We start from the raw sequence: 6,000 nt of genomic DNA on the forward strand, positions 1-6,000 counted from the left end.
CCTCTTTCCCACCTCTTTCCACCTCCTCCCCTGCGTGCGCCCCATTCCCATTCCTCCCCCTCCCTCCCAGTGCCTCCTGCACACCGTGGAACAGCTGATCGCGGCGCGTAGGAGGTGCTGGGAGGGAGGAGGAGGTGCTGATTGGCCGCACTGCCAGCAGGCGGGAGGCTCTGGGGGGTAGGGAGATGAGCTGGCTGCCAGTGGGTTCTCAGCCCCCACCATTTTTTCCACGAGGGTACTCCAGCCCTGCTCCCCTCTTCTCCCCTCCCCCACAAGGGTGGGGCCATGAGGAGGGATGTAGCGGGAGGAAGGGTCTCACGGGGGATGGTGGTGGAGGAGAGGAGGGATACGGGTGGGGGGTCTCGCAGGGAGCGGGGATGGAATGGAGTAGAGAAGTGAGGAGGGATTCACCAGGCAGCGGCAGGCGGTGGGGCCTCAGGGAACGGGTAGAGCAGGAAGGGGAAGAGGTGGAGCCCAGGCATGGTCACCAAGGCCCAGGTGTCTGGCGGCGGGGCAGCAGCGGTGGCGTATGGGGAGTCTTACCCTCTCCTGGCCTATTATACCCGCTGCCCATGTCTACCTGTCTGAAGTTCAACAAGGCCTACGGGGGACAGCTAGTGACAACTGGAGCAGTCACAATGCTCTGTCCCGTAACTAGTCAATCAGGCAGTGAATGACTGAGAATGATGGTGGAACCAGTAGAGGGGGGCCAGAACTAAACCCTGGAGTCAAACACCCCCAAACTATAGGGAATTTGGATCTATAGCCACACATCCATCCACCACTGTGATGGGGGCTCAGCACAGGGAGTAGCTGCCCTGCATAGATTGTTCTTCCCTTGTGCTGCTACCTTCCTATACTGACAGTGAGTGCAGGGGAGGGAGAGCCCATCCTACACCTACACCTTGACTTCAGTGGGACGCAAGCGTATGCAGGACAGGATTGCCATTATTGAATCAGGGCCTGTGTGCTGGAGAGGCGCTAGGAGGAACAGCAGAAGAAACCTGGCTGCCATAGCTGACTGCGAGACACCTGCACGTGTTCTAGTAATGTCAGCTGTTTTAAACCTCAACTGGAAATGCAAAGCCCTTTAAATCAACAATAAAACTCAGACTTTGTTTCTTAAGTGAGTTAACCTTCGTCATTCCGAATTTATGGTTCTGAAGTTTTATATAGCAGAGAGAATATTACTTTATTACCTTAAACCCACAAAACAACATACTCTGTCCTAGACACAGCCTTCTTTACAATAGCCTCAACTTCACCCTGGCTTACCAAGGACCCAAGCAAATGACAGGAGTTGACAAAAGTCCAGAGTTGAATCTGATTGACTGCCACATGAGTCATTTTTATGTTCCTATGCCAGAACTAAACCCTGGAGTCAAACACCCCCAAACTATAGGGAATTTGGATCTATATCCACACATCCATCCACCACTGTGACGGGGGCTCAGCACAGGAAGTATCTGCCTGTGTAGATTGCTCTTCCCTTGTGCTGCTACCTTCCTATACAGACAGTGAATGCAGGGGAGGGAGAGCCCATCCTACACCTGAGAGATTGACCAGGAGCCCAGCTGTCCCCTGTTTCTTGCTTCTGCTCTCCACGCTGGGAGTAGCGAGAGAAGCTGCCTGGAGCTTCTGATGGGGAGAGCCACACCCAGAGTCCGGTTGGCTGACGAGCTCCCAAAGGGGAGTAGGGAGACAGGATCTTGGGGGGCAGCAGGGCGGAGTGGGGAGCCCTGGCAGCAGCCCAAGCTGGAAGCCTGGGTGGCAGCCCAACTTGGAGCAAAGACCAGGAAGCAGCCCAGCTTGGGAGCTGGCTTTCTTGTCAATTTCACAGCTCGGCAGAGCCATGATGTAAGAGATGCAGTGTCTACACACACACTGCATCACCCTAACTACACCGACATAAGCCCTATGCCTCTCGCTGAGGTGGTTTTATTATGTTGGCATAGCAGGAGAGTTACATCAGCAGGAGGAGCATTTCAGGGTATACACCTCCACTGTTTTTTCAACAAGAGCTGACTTTTATCGACAAAACTGTTTAGTGTAGACGAAGCCTTAGGGAGAGGTTTGTCCTTTGTGTGGTATCCTGCCAGACCCGTGGTTATAATCAAGTCAAATCCTTCACTGCCCTAGAAGCAGTGACTTTCCTGAGCCCAGCAGATCTCTGCTACAGAGAGATCCCAGGACAGACAAGTAGAGTTGGACTCTCAAACCGTAGTTGCATATTTTACTGTAATCAATGGGACTAACTGCATAGTATGGCACTTAGGGCAGCAAGGGTGGCAAAATCAGGCCCACAATGAGCAAATGAAATGAGGGCAGAGGCAGCTATGGCAAGAGTTTAGGAAGGCTTCCAGACTCGAGTCCCAAAAGAACTGCAGGTCCTTGCTCCTTCTCTGATTTCTTGCTGGAATTTCGAAGGGAGGGAGGGGAAGTTTGCAAGGAAGGTGTAGCGTATAAGAATTGGGTCGTATCCCTTTAAAAGTTTGTGAGCCTTCTAGTGGTCCCCATGGGCTAGGGTTCAGAAACCACTTGGACCCTGCCAGACCAGCAGGGTATATAAGTAGCTAGGCCTGGCATGTTATGTATGTTTAGTACATGGGGTGATTTGCACTTCACTATGCCCAGGTGGCTCCTTCATACCATGTATGTCAGGCGAAGAGCAAAAGACAACAAGTGGAAAGCATGGACTGTTCATCAGAAGGGGTTAAATCAGAGCAGGAACCCAAGTGCCTCTCTCCAGCTGCCCAGTGTCCTGCCCTTCTGCACACCCAGAGCAAATACTCCTTGCAATTCTGGGCTTCAAGCAGCCTAATCTGGTTACCAAGAGGTGAGGAAGAAAGGAAGGGGGAGAAAGGCTGAGCGGAATTCCTGAGCACAATTACTCCTGTGTGCTACAATAATTGCCCTTAACGCTGCATTATCACCTCTGTAAGCATCAGCAGTTTGGACCCAAATTGCCCAGTTCTTATTTTTATAACTAAAAATACTGTTTAGTTCTTCATGTAATTATTAGTAAAATTAGAGGTGCATGTATCGTAATAACTCTGTTTTCCTAAACCTCCAGGAAGAAATCCCAGCCAGTGTTGACCTGACCTGAACCAGGCTGGCCAACACCATCTATGATCTGGGGGGCATGTGACAAATGAAGCGGGGGGATAGCTCCCTTCTATGGACACCCATCCACCCAGTAGCTATAAAATCCCTCTTAGTAGCTGTTCTCTAATTGCTCTACCTGTAAAGGGTTAAAAAGTTTCACTTCTATGCATAGGTAAAAGGAAGTGAGTGGGCACCTGGCCAAAAGAGCCAATGGGAAGGCTAGAACTTTTAAAATTAAAACAAGACTTCCCTTTTGTCTGTCTGTCATTGTTCTCGGGGAGAGGCAGACAGGGAGCAGTTATGCTGTGAGAAGCTTGGGCCAGGTATGAAAAATTATCAGTATCATACCTAAAAACTACTCATCTAAAACTCCAAATATGTAAGTAGATCAGGAAATGTTTCGGAAGACGTGATTAGGTTTATCCCTTATATTTGTTTATGGCTTGTGGATTCTTCTGTGCTAACCCCAGGTGCTTTTGGTTTGCTTGTAACCTTTAAGATGGACCTCAAAAGAGCTATTCTTGATGCTTAATCCTTGTAACTGTTTTTTTTTTAATCTAGAAAAAGCCTAAATCCCAAATTTATTTATTTTTTTTAATTAATAAAATTTATCTTTTTTAAGAACAAAATTTGATTTTTGTGTCCTAAGAGATTTGTGCATGTTGTTTACTTAGCTGGTGGCAACAGCTGATTTCCTTTGTTTTTCTTCTCAGCTCTTTCCCGGATGAGCGGTGGTGGTGGTAAAAGGGCTTCTCGGAACCCAAAAGGAAGAAATTCCCAAGTGCGCCTTCCTGGGTTCTCAAGAGGGTTTTGCATTTCATAGAATCACAGAATATGAGGGTTGGAAGGAACCTCAGGAGGTCATCTAGTCCAACCCCCTACTCAAAGCAGGACCAATCCCCAACTAAATCAACCCAGCCAGGGCTTTGTCAAGCCTGACCTTAAAAACTTCTAAGGAAGGAGATTGCACCACCTCCCTAGGTAACGCATTCCAGTGTTTTACCACCCTCCTAGTGAAAAAGTTTTTCCTAATATCCAACCTAATCCTCCCCCACTGCAACTTAAGACCATTACTCCTTGTTCTGTCATCAGCTACCACTGAGAACAGTCTAGATCCATCCTCTTTGGAACCCCCTTTCAGGTAGTTGAAAGCAGCTATCAAATCATCCCTCATTCTTCTCTTCCGCAGACTAAACAATCCCAGTTCCCTCAGCCTCTCCTCAAAAGTCATGTGTTCCAGTCCCCTAATCATTTTTGTTGCCCTCCGCTGGACTCTTTCCAATTTTTTCACATCCTTCTCGTAGTGTGGGGCCCAAAACTGGACACAGTACTCCAGATGAGGCCTCACCAATGTCGAATAGAGGGGAACGATCACGTCCCTCTATCTGCTGGCAATGCCCCTACTTATACATCCCAAAATGCCATTGGCCTTCTTGGCAACAAGGGCACACTGTTGACTCATATCCAGCTTCTCGTCTACTGTAACCCCTAGGTCCTTTTCTGCAGAACTGCTGCCTAGCCATTCAGTCCCTAGTCTGTAGCGGTGCATGGGATTCTCCCATCCTAAGTGCAGGACTCTGCACTTGTCCTTGTTGAACCTCATCAGATTTCTTTTGGCCCAATCCTCCAATTTGTCTAGGTCCCTCTGTATCCTATCCCTACCCTCCAGCATATCTACCTCTCCTCCCATTTAGTGTCATCTGCAAAACTTGCTGAGGGTGCAATCCACACCATCCTCGAGATCATTTATGAAGATATTGAACAAAACCGGCCCCATGACCAACCCTTGGTGTACTCCACTTGATACCAGCTGCCAACTAGACATGGAGCCATTGATCACTACCCGTTGAGCCGGACAATCTAGCCAGCTTTCTATCCACCTTATAGTCCATCTAGCACATACTTCTTTAACTTGCTGACAAGAATTCTGTGGGAGACCGTGTCAAAAGCTTTGCTAAAGTCAAGGAACAACACGTCCACTGCTTTCCCCTCATCCACAGAGTCAGTTATCTTGTCATAGAAGGCAATTAGATTAGTCAGGCATGACTTGCCCTTGGTGAATCCATGCTGACTGTTCCTGATCACTTTCCTCTTCTCTAAGTGCTTCAGAATTGATCCCTTGAGGACCTGCTCCATGATTTTTCCAGGGACTGAGGTGAGGCTGACTGGCCTGTAATTCCCAGGATCCTCCTTCTTCCCTTTTTTAAAGATAGGCACTCTATTAGCCTTTTTCCAGTTGTCCAGGACTTCCCCTGATCGCCATGAGTTTTCAAAGATAATGGCCAATGGCTTTGCAATCACATCCGCCAACTCCTTTAGCACTGTCTGATGCAGCTCATCCAGCACCATGGACTTGCGCTTGTCCAGCTTTTCTAAATAGTCCCAAACCAGTTCTTTCTCCACAGAGGGCTGGTCACCTCCTCCCCATGCTGTGCTGCCCAGTGCAGTAGTCTGGGAGCTGACCTTGTTCGTGAAGACAGAGGCAAAAAAAGCATTGAGTACATTAGCGTTTTCCACAACCTCTTTCACTAGGTTGCCTCCCTCATTCAGTAAGGAGCCCACACTTTCCTTGACTTTTTTCTTGTTGCTAACATTTCTGAAGAAACCCTTCTTGTTACTCTTAACATCTCTTGCTAGCTGCAACTCCAGGTGTGATCTGGCCTTCCTGATTTCACTCCTGCATCCCCGAGCAATATTTTTATACTCTTCCCTGGTCATTTGTCCAATCTTCCACTTCTTGTAAGCTTCTTTTTTATGTTTAAGATCAGCAAGGATTTCACTGTTAAGCCAAGCTGGTCGCCTGCCATATTTACTATTCTTTCTACACATCGGGATGGTTTGTCCCTGTAACCTCAATAAGGATTCTTTAAAATACAGCCAACTCTCCTGGACTCC

This window comes from Caretta caretta, chromosome 9 (assembly GCF_965140235.1).
Source record: "Caretta caretta isolate rCarCar2 chromosome 9, rCarCar1.hap1, whole genome shotgun sequence".
NCBI lineage: Eukaryota > Metazoa > Chordata > Testudines > Cheloniidae > Caretta > Caretta caretta.